This window comes from Nicotiana tabacum, chromosome 16 (assembly GCF_000715075.1).
Source record: "Nicotiana tabacum cultivar K326 chromosome 16, ASM71507v2, whole genome shotgun sequence".
Classification (NCBI taxonomy): Eukaryota; Viridiplantae; Streptophyta; class Magnoliopsida; order Solanales; family Solanaceae; genus Nicotiana; species Nicotiana tabacum.
In genome coordinates, this window is record NC_134095.1 from 52,581,652 (window position 1) to 52,602,661 (window position 21,010).

The following is a 21,010-nucleotide window of genomic DNA, read 5'->3' on the forward strand; positions in this document are numbered from 1 at the left end:
TGTTTCGGAGACTACGAGGTAGCTGTTAGCGTCCGCAACCCCCGTGCCTATTATTTCTATGTTTTTCAAACAATTGTACCAGACATCGTATTTAGTAGACTTATACCAGGATCATTAGTTGCTCATGACTTGTGACACCCCGGTTAGGGCTGTGTCGGGATGGTTTCCCACTATTGTTATCTTTATTTCCGCGAACTATTGCTATTAAATCATGTTTTAAACTGCCTTATATTAATTAACTGCTTAAAGAGGTGTATTGTGTTGGACTGGCTGACCTTGTCTTCACGAGAGGCGCCATCACGACCGGGTTCGGGGTTAGGGTCGTGACACTATGTTTCATGTGCTCCCCACTCCCCCTTCCAAATACCCAACATTTTCATGACTATATTTTCTTCAAGAATTTAATTATTCTTCTAAAAATTCAAACAAACCCAAAGGAACTAATGTGTTGCTTAATTTTTTTTACGCAAAACAACGTTGAAATTTGTGCTCCGTAACTAAAAAAATACTCTTTGTTTTCGTTGATAAAGAAAGTACTATTTTTAAAACATAAAAATAAAATTATAAATCCAGTTAAGTTTTCAAACCTTATACATTCTGAAATTTCATCTAGCTTCCAATACTTGAAACAAAATAACTTCAAGTGGATTTGAACAGGGACTGCTCCAGCACTGTGCAAAACTGTCTCTATCGCGATCATCAAAGCAGCAACAGGGTGGGGGTGGGTGGGTGGGGTGGATGGGGTGGAGGGTTGATGGGGATGGAGAATGGGGAATGGGGAAGGTTGAAAAAGAATTTTGGAAAATATTTTCCCTCGGAGGAAAATATTTTCCAAAATATTTAAGTTAACCAAATATGGGAAATTTGGAAAATATTTTCCTTCATACCAAACACACCCTAAATATTATGGAATAAAAGGAAGAAAATTGTCCCGCTTGTTATTGGGTCTCGCAAATCTAAAATAATAGAAAATTACACTTAAAACTCCTTTTTAAAAACTTAGAGCCCGTTTAGAATTGGCTTAAAAAAATAGCTTTTAAGCACAAGTGCTTAAAAGCAGCTTTAGAGTGCTGGAGATTATTTTATAAATAAGCAGTTACCTGCTTGGATAAAAGTGTTGAAAATAAAAAAAAATTATTGAAATATTTGGTAAACAAGTACTGGTAAGCACTTTTTTCTATTAAAATGATAAAAATATCCTTAAAGTTGTCAACTTTATAAAGGAGTTGATTACTACAATATATTTAATTATGAATTAATGCAAACACAAATTAATTTATATTTTAATTTAATTTCAATTCCTTTTCCCTTTAGTTTGGAATACTCAGTATATTATTACTATTAGAGCAACATCGTTCTTTCTCTATAGTCAAGTAGAATTGGCAGAAAGCAACCCAAATGGATCAAATCATTAGTAATAAACAATACCAAAAGAAAAAAAGAAAGAAACCCTCCAAAAATATAACTATAAAATCAACTTTGTCTAAAATAGTACAGAAAGGGGCATGATGCTTGAGGAAAGTGCAGAAAATGAAGATGAAGCAGAGAGGAAGAGAAAAGAAGAGGAACGGTTGTCTTCAGCAGTGAAGGAAATTAAAGAAGCAGATGTTATAGGATTTCTTTGACTGAGGGTAATTTTGGTACTATGAAAACCTATAATGGACAAAAGAGTAATTTTATTGGTCAAACTAAAATTGCTTTTAAGCCAAAATTGAAAAAAGTTGAGGTCAACCAACTTGTTGCTTTTGGCTTTTTTTTAAGCCCATTTTAACTTTTTTTAAGCAGTTTGGAGATTTTTACATTCCTATATGCTATATGAAACTATATTATCCTTCATACTCAAGTTTTATAATAATTATATTTTATATACCTAATTACCATTTATGTACATTTTAAGGGAATTAATGATATTAATTAGTGTCCTAAAATAACTCTACCGTATATTCTCACTCCCCCCACGTTTTTCTCTCCACACCCCACCCTCCTCACCCACGTATCTTGCACTCACCCACGATTTTCTCTTCACAAATCTCAGAAATCCTCCATTAATACTTATTTCATCTTTTCTTCAAAAAATCAGACGAAATTTTTACTCTTATTCAAAATTTTTACCTCCATTAAGTTAAACATACTTACTGTAACAGCGAAGGAAGCTATGCTTGTAGAATCTCCAAGACATGAAGATATAATAAGCATTCAAGAAGTAGAATGGGAAAAAATTCAATCTCCCATTGAAGAAGAGAATGTTAAACAAGAAGGAGATGATTGTTGTGAAGAAGGAGGTGAACCAGCCGAGTATGTTAATATAGGTAATTCGGACGACTCCAGATATGAGAAAAGGGAAGTTACACTTGATGATTTTGAGCTGTCAGAGAACTTCTCCCAGATTTTTAAGTTCAGCGAGCTTAACCAAGATGAAACAACCCTTGTGCATCAAGGAAGAACAAGACAACTTGGATAACATGCCCGATCACCCTTCTCCCTTTTTACAGTTCTGGTGGCAGCACTTCTGTTGGACCTTCAATTTTTCAAATCAAGCATCTGTTTACTGGGATTATAGGTCAAAATGTTGATCCTGCCTTGTTGGACGAATTCAATAATTGGTTATACCTTGGTACCGTTACAGCTTCAAAGAGGCTAGTTTATATAATTTGTTCATATTTCTGAGTGCATTCATCTTTTGGATATCCACTTCAATCTACATATTTATTGTAATTTCTATGTGTAATAATAGGAGGAAGGCGTCTTATTCTGTAAAAGATAACCAACTTAAGGAATGGTATGATCTTGGAGTGGAGAAAGTTAATAAAAAGGAGTTGTTCTATACTTTGGCACATACCGGTGTAAGCACGTGATTTTTGCCCTATATGAGAATCACTCCCAAAAATTCAAATAAAATAATTTTCCTTGGTGTGCAATTTTGTGAGATTTTATGATATTTTTGGACAATTGTTTGTATTTGTTTGTGTTTGTTTATTTGTTAAATTAATAAAAAATATACAAAAATATGTCGCATTTTTGCATGTAGGATTTAATTCTACAATTGTTAGTAATTAAATTAGTTTTACAAAAATTAAAAATTACCAAAAATAGGCATCTTTTGCATTTTTAGCATTTAATGTCCAAATGAATAATTTTATGCTTAATTATTATTTAATTGTGCGTTAATTGTTATTGGGAGTTAATTTGCGCTTTTATAACTTAATTTAGTTCTTAATAATCATTTAAGTATTTTTATAATTTAGTTTTAGAAAAATAAAAGAAGAAAAAAGAACAAAAATACAAAGAAAAATCGGATTGGGCCACTTCTTCAAATTTCAACCCCAGGCCCAAACAATTGTTTAATCTTCCCTACGACCCAGTCCACTTCAGACCGGGTCGACCCGGTCCACCCCATTAACCCATTAACCCAACACTCACTCTTCATTTTTGGCCTTACACAAAGCAAAACACAAAACAAAAACCCTAAAAAACAAAAAGAACCTACCCGCCCCCTCCATCTTCTTCCTCTCCAAAACCTTCAACCCAAGCCAACCATGGCTGCCTCCCATGGCTTCTTCTGCGTCCATGTCGTGACCCACCTCCATCAACAAACCCATCGTCCCTCACGAACCAGCAGCCGCATCGTCCAGCCTCGTCGTCACCCCCCTCCCTCGTCGGAACTCGAGCAGCTGCTGCTGCGTTCTTCTCCTTTGTCGACCACCTGCGTCTGACGACCACTGCTGGTTCATCAACGTCTTCCTCACCAACTGAACCAGCAAAACCACCACTCCCTCCGTCCCAAACACCACCACAAAACGCCACCACCAAACAGGCCCGTCAACCATTGTCACTGCCTCCGACCTTCTGTCAAACAAACCAGACCCAACTATTTTTGCTTCATCTTCTCTGCCTCATTGACCAAACCTGCCGCGCCGTTGCAGCTGTTTCCATGGCTGCCCAGCTCCTCGTCGAACAGCTCGAACAACCACCGCCTTCCTCCGAGCTGCTACCTCACCTTCATCTTCTTCGTCGCCCATGAAGGCTGTTGCTGCTCGAGCAGCACTTCTGCCGCGACAACTGCTGCTGCTGCTGCTTCGACGCAGTTTCAGTTTGCTTCTTAAGTTCTTTCGTCGTCGTGTGGTCGAGCTTTGGTCGATGGTCGTCAAAACAGTCCCCACCTAGTCGAGTTGGTCGTTGTTCGTCGTTTCAATCCGGTTAGTAGTTTTTGAATTTTATTTTGTCCGTATTTTGTTTTGATATTCTCGAATCTAAAACCGGCAAATGTTTGTTTTGTTCATCGTTTGAATTAATTTTTTTTAATTTGTTCATGTGCTTTGTTAAATTAATTTTCAGATTTTCAAATGAAAGTTTAATTAGTTATTTTTCATGTTTGTATTATTGTTTAGGTAAATATTTGTTAGTTTAATGTTTGTTAGATTCAAATTGAAATTTAATTAATTATTTCTTCAGTTTGTTTCAGGTGTTGTTATGCATTTTCCAGAAATTATTAATGTTGTTTGAATCATTTGAATCCGTCATGTTTGTTGTTTAAAAATAGATTTAATTCATGTTCATCTTTGTTTGAAGTTCATTTTAAATCCAGTAAATTAATTTGAGCTTGTTTTGCTGTTTAATTTGTTGATTTAATTTGAATCATGTATTTTGTTGTTTGTATTGTTGTATCCTTGCTCATCCATTGATGGTCTAAATTAACGAGGATTGGTTCCCGATATGGTTAATTCATTCCATTAATTTTGAGTTGTGTTGTTCATCGTGTTCATGTGATTTGTTGTTGAAGATTGTTGAGAAATTGGTCATCTTGGCTATATTTTGGTTAAGTTATGATTAATTGATTGTTTAGAGCAGAGGGGTAGTTTGGTAAATTGCATTATATTCAGGGGTAGTTTGGTAAATTGCAATGTGGTCGGAGGGGTAGTTCGGTAATTGAACATTATTTCAATTCTTTATGTTAAGCATGGGGGACAAAATATAATGGGGTGGTGTTTGATATAATTGTTTAACATAATAGGACAAAACATAATGTAGTGGAGGGGAATATTGTATTTGTTTATGTTAGGCATGTGAGACAAATTGTAATGGGTTGAGAATATTGTACTTATTTAATGTAAGCATGGGGGACAAGTTGTAATGGGTTGTGGTGGATGTATTTATTTAATGTAGGCATGGGGGACAAAGTTTAAAATAAAGAAAACATTAATAAATGGGACAAAGCATGCCATTAAGGAATAATTTGGGGTTGGGAATTGAAGACTTGTCTTGCTATATATAGAGTCATTTCTTGACATTAAAAGAGGACTAGACTTGAGAGAAAAAAAAACTTAGACTAGAACTTGAAGATTAAGGGGGACTTAGAGATTATGGGGAGAATATTTTTGAGAGTAATACTTTCTGGAAAATTCCAAGAGTGTTAGAGAGTAAAAGAGAAAGACAACTTGAACTTCTACTTGAATAAATTTCGTTTGTCTTTTCTCGAGTGTTATTGAAAATCAGTAAACTACTGCATCTTGTATCCATCTCTCTTCTGCTTCGACTACAATTGCACTTTGGTATTGCTGAGTTTTCAATCCGTTGCTGGGTTATTCTACTGGTTCTTACTGGTTTGCGGTGTTGCTGGACCTGCTGTTGCTGTGTTATTATTATTGCTGCTGACTTCTCCTTCTTTTGTTCTTGTACTGCCATTTCCAGGTACACATTTGTATACTCTCGGATTGAAGAGAAATGAAATATTAATCAGGCTTTGTTCCTGTTGAATCCCTCCTGTTTAGATTTGTGTTTGAATATAATTTTCCTTTCTTTGTATAAAAATGTAGTTGATTGATTAAATGAGTAATGATGTCGCATATGTATAACTTCTTCATCTAATAATGTTAGGTTAAATTAATCAAAGAATAATTAATCTGTTTTTATATTATGGTGTGTCAATCTCATGTTTTAGTATTATTGAATAATAGAATATAGAATGAAAGTAGTTTTTCTTTATACAAACTCGGTCGCAATTTTCCATTCGCATTAGCCGTAAACTAATAACCAATAAGTTACTTTTTTAGCATGTAATTAATTAAGAGATTTTCTTTTATTTTAGAGATGAACTTAATAGAAAAATATAGTCACTGTAGGTTTATCCTTTTAAATAAAATTGAGACGAGCCTCGACAAACAAAAATGCACAAGCTGCGGGGCCCTCTAAATGTATATATTAAAATACTTAGAATTCGGGACAGGCCGTTTAGCGAATTTTACGGCCTTCCCAAAATAACAATACGCTAGTTGCTTTAGGCGCACCTTTAATAATTTAACCTTCTTAAACACGGGTGCACATTGATGTGACCCAAATCCAAATCTCAACGGAGTCAAAATGTGTCGACGACCACGAGTGCATTGATTGTGACGTGGTTCGAGATGCATTTTCACGACGTTGCAATTCTATAAAAATAAATGATAATAATAAAAGCGGTTTAAACTTAATAAAAGCACGTAAGTCGTAACATGTATTTAAATCAGATATTTAGCCATTATAACAATTTAAGCGACCATGCTAGAACCACGGGATTCGAGGGTGCCTAACACCTTCCCTCGGGTCAACAGAATTCCTTACTTAGAATTTCTGGTTCGCAGACTTCATTTGGAAAAGTCGAAAATTTTCTCGATTTGGGATTCAAGATAAACCGGTGACTTGGGACACCAAAAGTCAAACCTTTCCCAAGTGGCGACTCTGAATTAAATAAATAATCCCATTTCAAATATTGTCACTTAAATTGGAAAAACTCCCTTGCGCGTTTTTACCTTCGGGGCGGGCGCGCAAAAAGGAGGTGTGACAGCTCTGGCGACTCTGCTGGGGATTGTAACCCAGAACCACTGGTTCAGGGTTCAAGAATTCGAGTTTAGAATAATTATTATATTTGGCTTTATTATCTGATATTTATTACATGTTTTGATATAACGTGCTGAATGTTGTCTTTTACCGCTTTGATATTATCTGAACTGTATATAAACTGTGCCGAAACCTTTCTCTCTTCACCTCCGGGGATGTGCTTACTGGTTGAGACTCCCTATTCTGTTAGTGTCGATACCCGAAATAAGAAAGAGGACGGATAAGTTACGAAGCCGAATGGCCTTTTGGTTCCCGGTAAGTTGCCCCTCCTCGACTCGAGTTGTCCGCTCGGGTACACAGTCTAGAACATCTACCCAGGTTATAAACTTAGTATAACGAAACCTCATGCCGGATCCCTAGTAGGAACGCTTATCTGCATCATGTTTCATTTGACATAGGGGACTCAACACAGGGGTTGGGTCCGTCTAGGACAGGCAACCTGAAATGAAAAGACCATCCTGCTACATCCCGTTTGTTTTGCGCATCTATTTGCTTCGGATTTGCATGCTGACCGGTTTCCGAAGAAGTTTCAAAAAAAATAACAGCGTAGGGATATAATTACTTATTTTTGGAAATTAAACCAATGTCCAAGTAATGTTGAAACCTCGCCGAAATTTTCTTAAAAAAAAAGAAAAATGAAAATAAAGTTTGTCTTCTAGTTTTGATTTATTCTTTTTAACCACTTTCAAAATCCAAAATGTATATAAAAATAAAAAAAAAAAAAACAAAGAAAAAAAAAATTCAAAAAAATTTTGGTTTCATTGTGTAGTATCTCTTTAAAAGATCTTCAAAATTTCAAAAAAAAAAATGAAAAAAAGAAGTTTAAATGTATAAAGATCTCCTTAGTCTCTTGTTCGAAATATATAAAATAAAATAAAGATATGTATAAAAATAGTTATTCCTCTTTTCTTTAAAAGATTTTATTTGTTTCCCCTATTTCTGACCGAACTACGCGGGTCTGATTCTCACCGGATGTGAGATACGTAGGCAAACCTCATCGGTTTCGACCCCAATTTTCAAAAAATCCAAAAAAAAATATTTTCCTTTAGTTCTTTCTTTATAAATTTTTCTTTAGAAAATACAAAAAAAGAGAAATAAAAAATAATATAGAAGTTTTTTTTTAAAAAAACTCAAATAAAAAAAAAAGTTTCCTTCTTTCTGAAGTCTTTATATGAAAAAAATGAAATAAGAATTAAAAATCAGCAACAAAAATCCAAAAATACTCTTTGCTTTTTAGTCTCTCTTTTGTAAATGTCCATAAAAAAAAATATATTTGAAAAATTGAATTCCAAAATATTAGGACTTTTCTTTAGAAGTACTTTTGTAAATAAATAAAACTCAGAATTTCACATCATTTTCTTAAAATTCCCTCTTTCAAAATTTAAGAGGCCACATCATAAATAAAAAAATATACATTCTTTCTTCCATAGAAAAGGTAAAACAAACAAAAAAAATCAACCAAACACATTTTCTTTTTTGTTTAAAAAATATTAAAAAAAAACATTTCCAAAGTTCAAGTCAAAAGCAAATAAACTTTTTAGAAGTCTTTCTTTAAAAAATAAAACAAAAATCAAAATAAACAAAAATTTCTTTCTTCTTTTAAAGCATTTCTTTCAAAAATTCCAAAAAGGGTTAGTCTAGTTACTCCATTTTCGATGCCCGAACTACGCCGGTTTGATTCTCACCGGATGTGAGATACGTAGGCAACCCTCATCGGGTTCAACCCCACCTTTGCTAAAAAGCTAAAAAAAAAACAAACAAATAAATAATAATAAAAAAAATATGTCAAAATTTTAATTCTGTCATAAAAGAGTCGGGTGACGCTGTTTTGTCAAAACATAGCCGAATGTTCCCAAAAGGGACGCCGGAAGGCTGACTTTGCATAAACAGCCACCTTTGGGTCATTTTTAAAGATTTGGTCCAGTTGACCCACACAGCCTTAAAATCTTCGTCCCCGAGGCATTGAAAGGTTGTGTTTGCAATATTGAGTTTTCTAATTTGAAAAAAAAACAATAAAATGAGTCATAAATAAGTCAGGTGACGCTGTTTTGTCAAAACATAGCCGAATGTTCCCAAAAGGGACGCCGAAAGGCTGACTTTGCATAAAACAGCCACCTTTGGGGTCATTTCTAAAGATTTGGTCCAGTTGACCCACACAACCTTAAAATCTTCGTCCCCGAGGCGTTGAAAGATTGTGTTTGCAATATTGAGTTTTCTAATTTGAAAAAAAAAATAACGATAAAAAGAGTCATAAATGAGTCAGGTGATGCCGTTTTGTCAAGAATAGCCGAATGTTCCCGAAAGGGACACCGGAAGGCTGACTTTGCATAAACAACCATTTTTGGTCATTTTTTTAAATTTTTTGACCAAATTGCCCAATGACCTTAGGATCCTCGCCCCCGAGGCTCTGCGAGGCCATGTTCCCAATGTCGGGTCACCATTCTAAAAAAAAGAGTCATAAATAAATCAAGTGATGTTGTTTTTGTCAAAAATAGCCAAATGTTCCCGAAAGGGACGGCGGAAGGCTGACTTTGCATAAACGGCCACTTTCGGTCATCCTGTAGAGTCTGGATCGATTGACCCTCACAGCCTTAAAATCTTCATCCCCGAAGTGCTGAAAGGCCGTGTTCGAAAATCGGATCTCTCTTTTCTAAGAAATAGTCAAATCATTTTTCGAGTCCAATCATTTTTGCTTAAATCACCTTAATAAATGTGCAGGATGAGCACAATGCGAAATGAACACTGTTTCTTTATTTTGCACTTGTTTGTCCCGAACTACGCAAGATCTGATTTATGCGTGGTCATGATACGTAGGCAATCTCCATCGGATTCGATCATAGCTATAAAATAAATTAAGTAAAAAAAAAAAACTGAAAGAAAAGGAGAAAGAAAATTGAGTGAAAAAGAAAAAAAAAAGGAAAAAAGAGTGACAAAATAAATAAAAAAAAAAGAGAAAAAGAGGTACATAGTGAAGAAGGCTAGTTTAAGGCCGGGTTGAAACATGCAACCCGTTCAAACACATGGTAGAAGCGTTTAACTGTTTAGGTGCATTGCATCCCAACGTGCGATTTCCTATATGATTAAATGCCTCAAAACTAAAAAGGTTGTGTGTGTGAGTAATCAGCCAGGTTCTGTTCAGGTGATTGGTTTTGTTGGTATGCAGTGATGAACATGCAGCCCTGCACGCGGCCATAACATTATACACAAAACTGAGCTCCACCTCCCAGAAACGCCCATCCTTACCAAGCTCCATATAGTCCCCAATCAAATGTTCCTCAGTACAATCCTCACCCAAGAGAGTCTTTCAAAAGGAATCAGTTCACCTCTGTTGGTGAATCATACTCAGGCTTGTTCCAAAAGCTAGTCAGGCGAAGTCTGCTGCAGCCAGTGGCCCCAAATCGGCCAAACACCGAGTCCCCCCTCCCGCATCGAGCTGATACTAGATGTGAATGCCACTATGGAGCAGTGGGGCACGGTACAAAGGACTGTTGGTCATTGGACCCTCAAAATGGCAGTTGAAGACTTGATTGAAGCTGAAAGAATCGTTCCCTGGGACGAAAAGGTTCCTAATATGATGAACATTCCCCTGCCTACTCTCACAAATGGGCCAATAGACGGAATGATCTGTGAAGCTCCGGAATTTGATCCGGCACTGAAGGCTATTGCAGCCATTGCCGAGACAGAAGAAAAGCCAAAAAATGATTGTCAAGCCTGACAGTTCCCCATCAGACGGGAGTCTCGGTAGCCTGTCTTGCTATCCTTTCTGCATCTGGATTATCTCAGGGTGTGATCCAGATGTTTTACTTTATTGTCTTACTTTCCGATGTAAACCCTTCTATCTTCAAAAATTAAAAAAAAACAAAAAAAAGAAAATCAAATGAAATTGATATTTCATTTTCCCGGAATGTCTCTTTTCTTAAATCTTGTCAATTTTCTCATTCTCTTTTAGTTCTGTTAAATGCAGATTTCAATAATATGACATGCTTGCGGACTTCATGCCCGGATCTTAAAACTCTGTCAGACCTCGAAATAATGAATCAAGAATTGGGTCGCAATGAAGAATAGCTTAAGGAAACAAGACAAAGAGTTGGAACAACTGAAGGAAAATTGATTCCCGAAATTGGAAAGGTCCATACATTACAACAAGAGTACTGCCAAAAAGAGTGCGTTGTACTTGGGACACATCGAAGGAAATGTCCTTGAAATAACTGTCAATGCAAATGCAGTCAAAAGGTACTATGTTGGATCCTTAATATAGTAAAATCTTTTCCGGTTGAGATGACGAAGGCTTTCATTCTCGCTACCCAAACACTATCAACCCTTTGCAAACCCATTTGAGCTGGTTACTCTTCTTTGATTACCCTCTTTGGAACCTGAAAATATTATTGAAAATAAAATGAAAAAATTGAAATGAAAAAGAAAAAAAAGAAGAAGAAAGAATTGGAAAAATAAGAAAATATATATACAAAAAAAGGAGACAATGAAAATGAAAAAGGAAGGGAAGTGAAAAACAAAGCAAATCAGAAAAAAACAAAAACAAAAATCCAAAAACAAAAGTAGGCCTGAACTACGTTTGACTTGATTCCGAAAGGATACGTAGGCAACCTCTCCTTGGGGTTCAGTCACACCAAAACAAAAATCCAAGAAGACCCCCCAAAAAAGTAAAACAGGGGCAGAAGTTATAACGATCCAGCAATAATCCCACCCAAAAGGTTCCAAAGTTGTAGTTCAATCCAAATTCTTTTCACCCCAAACCTTGTTCAAGTCCTTCTGATCAATCGGCAAAGCGGTTCAAAATGGGAGGATGGAATTATTTGGGTCTGATACAACAAAATGAGAGGAATAAAATGAGAGAGCCTTATTAGTGAAAACCTACACGGGCACTGTAAGGCGACGGTAAGCAGAGGAAATAAAATGAGAGAGTCTTGCTATTGAAAACCCACACGGGCACCGTAAGGCGACGCTAAGCAGAGAAAATCAAAATGAGAAGTCTTGTTAGTGAACACCCACATGGGCACTATAAGGAGATGGTAAGAAATGAAATGAAAATGCCAGCTCGTGAAAACCCGCAAAGGGCGCCCATGATCGAAAATGAGATCTTCACAACCACCGTCATCAACAGAGTCCTAGCAAGGTTCCTCTGTATTCAAGGCAAAGTTGTGATAAATTTTTGGGAGTCAGACGGTTTACACAGATCAGGTATCCAGTCCAAAAGGCATGTCATGTTCATTGAAGTCCGCATGTACTCCGGATAAGTCCTTCTCTCCTTCCCCGAAAGGGACACTTCTAGTTTTAAACTCATTCTCCATTCAATTATTTGTTTCTCTTTGAATCCCTTTTGGTCTAACACTGTTCCAAAACCAAGACAAAGAAAGGATGGCAAGACTGATTTACAAGGCTTTCGTTGGATACGCGCTAATGTGCAAAGGGCACCCAGCCTCAGCAGGGGGCATCAAGACAACCTCGACTGGTCATGGCAGCCTATAAAGGCAATTGAAGTTGAAAGGTTTGAGTTTCACATGGTTAATTGCCTCCACGGAGTTTAAAAAACCAACGCGATTCCCACGCGATTCCCCAAAGAAAGTCCTACAAAGGTAAGGATAAAGTTGGAGAGGTTAAGTCCCACGCGATTAGCCACTGCAGTTTAGGTTTGAGGATCAAAAATCCCGGACACACGAAAAAAAAACCCCACAAAACCTCCCCTTGTAAAAATTCCCCAGCGAGCTTGCCCCAACAAATCCCCAGCAAGTTCGCTTTGTTAAAGATTCCCCAGCAAGCTTGCCCCAACAAATCCCCAACAAGTCCGTTTTGTACAAATCCCCACAGAGCCTCCCCTTGTACAAATCCCCACAGAGTCTCCCCTTGTACAATCCCCCACAGAGTCTCCCCAATAAAATAAAATAAAAAAAATCCCCACTGAGTTGGCCTCGTAAAGAACACCCAAGCAGAATGGGATGAAAGAACCAAAGCCTTACACAAATCCGAAAATGCGAGTCTGATCAGTCTAAAACAAGTCGCATGTGAATCCAATCAATGGCAAAAGTTCTCAACAGGAATTAGTCCAAGACCAAGCAAATGGAATGATCAAGGCCACCGAATTAACCACCGTTTTCAAACTGACAATTTGTCTTTGTTTAGGAAATTGAGACAGGTGCAATCCAAAGCAACCGTGCAAGAAGCAGGTGTAGTCCAACAGAAATGAAGTGCGCGAGCGTTGAAACAACTCCGCAGTGGGAGAACAACCGAAGGTAAGTTTCCCCAGAACTCTTTCATTTTGATAAATAAAAAAGGGAAATAAGAAGAGACGAGAAAGAAAAATGAAAATCCCCAAAAGAGAAACAAATCATGGACCTCATTCCTCAACTATTCCGGTATAAACCACGGATCTCCCTGGCATAACCCAAGGAGCTTTTTCTATCCAAATCCCCGGCATAACTCGAGGACTCTTGAATCTTCCCGACATGATCCAATGAATCTTTTCCGGCATAACCTGATGAACCTTTTCCGGCATAACCCGATGAATCTTTCTGACATAACCCGTTGAACCTTTCCGGCATAACCCAATGAATCTCCCCGGCATAACCCGATGAATCTTCCCGGCATAACCCGTGGACCTTTTCCGGCATAACCCGTGAATCTTCTTGAGCATTTTCCATTTAGCCAGCATTAGGGCTCCAACCCTGAACTGAGCATTGTCCAGTTAGTCAGCATTAGGGCTCCAACCCTAAACTGAACTTTTTCCAGTTAGTCAGCATTAGGGCTCCAACCCTAAACTGAACTTTGTCCATTCAGTCAGCATTAGGGCTCCAACCCTAAACTGAACTATCCCCAGCTAGTCAGCATTAGGGTTTTAAACCCTGAACTGAACTTTTCCTATAGTCAGCATTAGGGTTTTGAACCCTAAACTGAACTTTTCCCTTTAGTCAGCATTAGGGTTTTAAACCCTAAACTGAACTTTGCCCTTTAGTCAGCATTAGGGTTTTAAACCCTAAACTGAACTTTCCCTTTAGTCAGCGTTAGAGTTTTAAACCCTACACTGAACTTTTCCCATTTGGTCAGCATTAGGGTTTTAAACCCTAAACTGAACTTTTTTCATTTAGTCAGCATTAGGGGTTTAAACCCTAAACTGAACTTTTTCCATTCAGTCAACATTAGGGTTTTAAACCCTAAACTGAACTCTATTCCTTCAGTCAGCATTAGTGTTTTAAACCCTAAACTGAACTTTATCCATTTAGTCAGCATTAGGGTTTTAAACCCTAAACTGAACTCTTTTCCTTCAGTCAGCATTAGGGTTTTAAACCCTAAACTGAACTTATTTCTTTAGTCAGCATTAGGGTTTTAAACCCTAAACTGAACTCTTTCCTTTAGTCAGCATTAGGGTTTTAAACCCTGAACTGAACTTTTTCCATTCAGTCAACATTAGGGTTTTAAACCCTAAACTGAACTTTTTCCATTCAGTCAGCATTAGGGTTTTAAACCCTAAACTGAACTCTTTTCCTTCAGTCAACATTAGGGTTTTAAACCCTAAACTGAACTTTTTCCATTTAGTCAGCATTAGGGTTTTAAACCCTAAACTGAACTCTTTTCCTTTAGTCAGCATTAGGGTTTTAAACCCTAAACTGAACTTTTTCTTTAGTCAGCATTAGGGTTTTAAACCCTAAACCGAACTTTTCCTTTAGTCAGCATTAGGGTTTTAAACCCTAAACTGAACTTTTTCCATTTAGTCAACATTATGGTTTTAAACCCTAAACTGAACTTTTTCCATTTAGTCAGCATTAGGGTTTTAAACCCTGAAATGAATTACTTTAGTCACCATTATGGTTTTAAACCCTGAACTGAACTCTTTCCTTTAGTCAGCATTAGGGTTTTAAACCCTAAACTGACCTTTTCCTTTAGTCAGCATTAGGGTTTTAAACCCTAAACTGAACTCTTTCCTTTAGTCAGCATTAGGGTTTTAAACCCTGAACTGAACTCTTTCCTTTAGTCAGCATTAGGGTTTTAAACCCTAAACTGAATTTTTCCTTTAGTCAGCATTAGGGTTTTAAACCCTAAACTGAACTTTTTCCATTCAGTCAGCATTAGGGTTTTAAACCCTAAACTGAACTTTTCCTTTAGTCAGCATTAGGGTTTTAAACCCTAAACTGAACTTTTTCCATTCAGTCAGCATTAGGGTTTTAAACCCTAAACTGAACTTTTTCCTTCAGTCAGCATTAGGGTTTTAAACCCTAAACTGAACTCTTTCCTTTAGTCAGCATTAGGGTTTTAAACCCTAAACTGAACTTTTCCTTTAGTCAGCATTAGGGTTTTAAACCCTAAACTGAACTTTTCCATTTAGTCAGCATTAGGGTTTTAAACCCTAAACTGAACTCTTTTCCTTTAGTCAGCATTAGGGTTTTAAACCCTAAACTGAACTCTTTTCCTTTAGTCAGCATTAGGGTTTTAAACCCTAAACTGAACTCTTTTCCTTTAGTCAGCATTAGGGTTTTAAACCCTAAACTGAACTTTTTCCTTCAGTCAGCATTAGGGTTTTAAACCCTAAACTGAACTCTTTCCTTCAGTCAGCATTAGGGTTTTAAACCCTAAACTGAACTCTTTTCCTTCAGTCAGCATTAGGGTTTTAAACCCTAAACTGAACTCTTTTCCTTTAGTCAGCATTAGGGTTTTAAACCCTAAACTGAACTCTTCCTTTAGTCAGCGTTAGGGTTTTAAACCCTGAACTGAACTCTTTCCATTCAGCCAGCATTAGGGCTTCAACCCTAAACCGAGCATTGTTTGTCAGTCAGCATTAGGGTTCCAACCCTAAACTGAACTCTTTTAGCCAACATTTAGGGCTCCAACCCTGAACTGAGCGCTGTTCCGTTTTAGCCAGCATTAGGGCTCCAACCCTAAACTGAGCATTCTTACCTTGTGGCAATATTAGTGATCCAATCCCGGATTTGGCATTTTGTAGACTGAAATTTTCCAATCCCTTCATCAATTCTATAAACTTCCCGGCAATTAACTCCCGAAATTTTCCTAGTGAAACTGGGGTAGAAGATTTCGTTCGTTTGTTTTTCCCCGCAGGTCTAACCTCGAGGTGCATGGATCGAGACGACCTACGGGATAAGTCTCAATCCAGAATAAAGAAAAGAAGAAAACAACAAAAAGAAGATGTTCCGAGATATTGGAACAAGCAAAGGGCGGATCGCTCCAAATTTGATCAAGGTCTCGAGTTCCGCCAATCCCGTCTCATTCAATACTGTAGAAATAAACAAGCGCCTACAACTTGCAAGCATCAAGATTCGGATCGAAGTCTACAAGCAGAATCAGCTAAGACCCAAGATCAAGTTGCAAAAGAATTATAGATAGGAATTTTGTAACTAGCGGTTGACAGGCATAAATAGTTAGTTTAGTTTCAATTTCCTTTGGTTGTAATAAGGCGGTCAGTAAAGCGGTGGTAGCAACAGCAACAACAGTAACAACAAGCACTGCAGTCCCACGGTAGTCCCAGCTACCAAAACTTCCCGAACTACATTAACTTGATTCCCCTTTAGCCAGAGATATGTAGGAAACCTTTGAAGCAAAGGTTCGGTTAAATCTTTTTCAAAAAAAAAATGCTTCACACGGAGTACTCGGATGGGCAAAAATCGCTCACTTTATCTTTGCGCGAAAACCCTTCGTGTCTTCTGGCAAAGAGGGGCAGCTGTAAGCACATGATTTTTGCCCTATATGAGAATCACTCCCAAAAATTCAAATAAAATGATTTTCCTTGGTGTGCAATTTTGTGAGATTTTATGATATTTTTGGACAATTGTTTGTATTTGTCTGTGTTTGTTTATTTGTTAAATTAATAAAAAATATACAAAAATATGTCGCATTTTTGCATGTAGGATTTAATTCTACAATTGTTAGTAATTAAATTAGTTTTACAAAAATTAAAAATTACCAAAAATAGGCATCTTTTGCATTTTTAGCATTTAATGTCCAAATGAACAATTTTATGCTTAATTATTACTTAATTGTGCGTTAATTATTATTGGGAGTTAATTTGCGCTTTTATAACTTAATTTAGTTCTTAATAATCATTTAAGTATTTTTATAATTTAGTTTTAGAAAAATAAAAGAAGAAAAAATAACAAAAATACAAAGAAAAATCGGATTGGGCCACTTCTTCAAATTTCAACCCCAGGCCCAAACAATTGTCCAATCTTCCCCACGACCCAGTCCACTTCAGACCGGGTCGACCCGGTCCGCCCCATTAACCCAATACTCACTCTTCATTTTTGGCCTAACACAAAGCAAAACACAAAACAAAAACCCTAAAAAACAAAAAGAACCTACCCGCCCCCTCCATCTTCTTCCTCTCCAAAACCTTCAACCCAAGCCAACCATGGCTGTCTCCCATGGCTTCTTCTGCATCCACGTCGTGACCCACCTCCATCAATAAACCCATCGTCCCTCACGAACCAACAGCCGCATCGTCCAGCCTCGTCGTCACCCCCCTCCCTCGTCGGAACTCGAGCAGCTGCTGCTGCGTTCTTCTCCTTCGTCGACCACCTACGTCCGACGACCACTGCTGGTTCATCAACGTCTTCCTCACCAACTGAACCAGCAAAACCACCACTCCCTCCGTCCCAAACACCACCACAAAACGCCACCACCAAACAGGCCCGTCAACCATTGTCACTGCCTCCGACCTTCTGTCAAACAAACCAGACCCAACTATTTCTGCTCCATCTTCTCTGCCTCATCGACCAAACTTGCCGCGCCGTTGCAGCTGTTTCCATGGCTGCCCAGCTCCTCGTCGAACAGCTCGAACAACCACTGCCTTCCTCCGAACTGCTACCTCACCTTCATCTTCTTCGTCGCCCATGAAGGTTGTTGCTGCTCGAGCAGCACTTCTGCCGCGACAACTGCTGCTGCTGTTGCTGCTTCGGCGCAGTTTCAGTTTGCTTCTTAAGTTCATTCGTCGTCGTGTGGTCGAGCTTTGGTCGATGGTCGTCAAAACAGTCCCCACCTAGTCGAGTTGGTCGTTGTTCGTCGTTTCAATCCGGTTAGTAGTTTTTGAGTTTTATTTTGTCCGTATTTTGTTTTGATATTCTCGAATCTAAAACCGGCAAATGTTTGTTTTGTTCATCGTTTGAATTAATTTTTTTTAATTTGTTCATGTGCTTTGTTAAATTAATTTTCAGATTTTCAAATGAAAGTTTAATTAGTTGTTTTTCATGTTTGTATCATTGTTTAGGTAAATATTTGTTAGTTTAATGTTTGTTAGATTCAAATTGAAATTTAATTAATTATTTCTTCAATTTGTTTCATGTGTTGTTATGCATTTTTCAGAAATTATTAATGTTGTTTGAATCGTTTGAATCCGTCATGTTTGTTGTTTAAAAATAGATTTAATTCATGTTCATCTTTGTTTGAAGTTCATTTAAATCCAGTAAATTAATTTGAGCTTGTTTTGCTGTTTAATTTGTTGATTTAATTTGAATCATGTATTTTGTTGTTTGTATTGTTGTATCCTTGCTCATCCATTGATGGTCTAAATTAACCAGGATTGGTTCCCGATATGGTTAATTCATTCCATTAATTTTGAGTTGTGTTATTCATCGTGTTCATGTGATTTGTTGTTGAAGATTTTTGAGAAATTGGTCATCTTGGCTATATTTTGGTTAAGTTATGATTAATTGATTGTTTAGAGCAGAGGGGTAGTTTGGTAAATTGCATTATATTCAGGGGTAGTTTGGTAAATTGCAATATGGTCGGAGGGGTAGTTCGGTAATTGAACATTATTTCAATTCTTTATGTTAAGCATGAGGGACAAAATATAATGGGGTGGTGTTTGATATAATTGTTTAACATAATAGGACAAAACATAATGTAGTGGAGGGGAATATTGTATTTGTTTATGTTAGGCATGGGAGACAAATTGTAATGGGTTGAGAATATTGTACTTATTTAATGTAAGCATGTGGGACAAATTGTAATGGATTGTGGTGGATGTATTTATTTAATGTAGGCATGGGGGACAAAGTTTAAAATAAAGAAAACATTAATAAGTGGGACAAAGCATGCCATTAAGGAATAATTTGGGGTTGGGAATTGAAGACTTGTCTTGTTATATATAAAGTCATTTCTTGACATTAAAAGAGGACTAGACTTGAGAGAAAAAAAACTTAGACTAGAACTTGAAGATTAAGGGGGACTTAGAGATTATGGGGAGAATATTTTTGAGAGTAATACTTTCTGGAAAATTCCAAGAGTGTTAGAGAGTAAAGAGAAAGACAACTTGAACTTCTACTTGAATAAATTTCGTTTGTCTTTTCTCGAGTGTTATTGAAAATCAGTAAACTACTGCATCTTGTATCCGTCTCTCTTCTGCTTCGACTACAATTGCACTTTGGTATTGCTGAGTTTTCAATCCGTTGCTGGGTTATTCTACTGGTTCTTACTGGTTTGTGGTGTTGCTGGACCTGCTGTTGCTGTGTTATTATTATTGCTGCTGACTTCTCCTTCTTTTGTTCTTGTACTGCCATTTCCAGGTACACATTTGTATACTCTCGGATTGAAGAGAAATGAAATATTAATCAGGCTTTGTTCCTGTTGAATCCCTCCTGTTTAGATTTGTGTTTGAATATAATTTTCCTTTCTTTGTATAAAAATGTAGTTGATTGATTAAATGAGTAATGATGTCGCATATGTATAACTTCTTCATCTAATAATGTTAGTTTAAATTAATCAAAGAATAATTAATCTGTTTTTATATTATGGTGTGTCAATCTCATGTTTTAGTATTATTGAATAATAAAATATAGAATGAAAGCAGTTTTTCTTTGTACAAACTCGGTCGCAATTTTCCATTCGCATTAGCCGTAAACTAATAACCAATAAGTTACGTTTTTAGCATGTAATTAATTAAGAGATTTTCTTTTATTTTAGAGATGAACTTAATAGAAAAATATAGTCATTGTAGGTTTATCCTTTTAAATAAAATTGAGACGAGCCTCGACAAACAAAAATGCACAAGCTGCGGGGCCCTTTAAATGTATATATTAAAATACTTAGAATTCGGGACAGGCCGTTTAGCGAATTTTACGGCCTTCCCAAAATAACAATACGCTAGTTGCTTTAGGCGCACCTTTAATAATTTAACCTTCTTAAACACGGGTGCACATTGATGTGACCCAAATCCAAATCTCAACGGAGTCAAAATGTGTCGACGACCACGGGTGCATTGATTGTGACGTGGTTCGAGATGCATTTTCACGACGTTGCAATTCTATAAAAATAAATGATAATAATAAAAGCGGTTTAAACTTAATAAAAGCACGTAAGTCGTAACATGCATTTAAATCAGATATTTAGCCATTATAACAATTTAAGCGACCGTGCTAGAACCACGGGATTCGAGGGTGCCTAACACCTTCCCTCGGGTCAACAGAATTCCTTGCTTAGAATTTCTGGTTCGCAGACTTCATTTGGAAAAGTCGAAAATTTCCTCGATTTGGGATTCAAGATAAACCGGTGACTTGGGACACCAAAAGCCAAACCTTTCCCAAGTGGCGACTCTGAATCAAATAAATAATCCCATTTCGAATATTGTCACTTAAATTGGAAAAACTCCCTCGCGCATTTTTACCCTTCGTGGCGGGCGCCCAAAAAGGAGGTGTGACAACCGGACAAGTCCTCAACGACTCGGTAAACACATACCCTGTCAGAATTTAATGAATAAATGTGTTATTATGTTATCTCCAGACTATGTAGTTATTTGTAGATAAATTGTAAGAATGATTAATAACAATGAAATCTGTTTTTGTTGCAGCACATTGATGTTATCTTGTACTACTTAAGAAAAAGAGAAAAGTATGGTCCCCACAACAAGATAAGGTTTACAACCACTGATTGTATGTTCAAGACTAGAATTGAACAAATTTATCAGAGGTACATCAATACTCCTCCCGAAAAGAAGTTTGCTACTGTCAAACCCCAGGACATCGTAGCAGAATACATATTGGGGTACAGATTACTCGCAAATATTGCATGGGATCAAGTTGATTTCGTGATCATGCCCATCAACATTGTAGAAAAATTTCATTGGTTGTTGGTTATTTTTTACATTATCGATAGGGTTCTTTATGTGTATGATTCCATGGTCTCT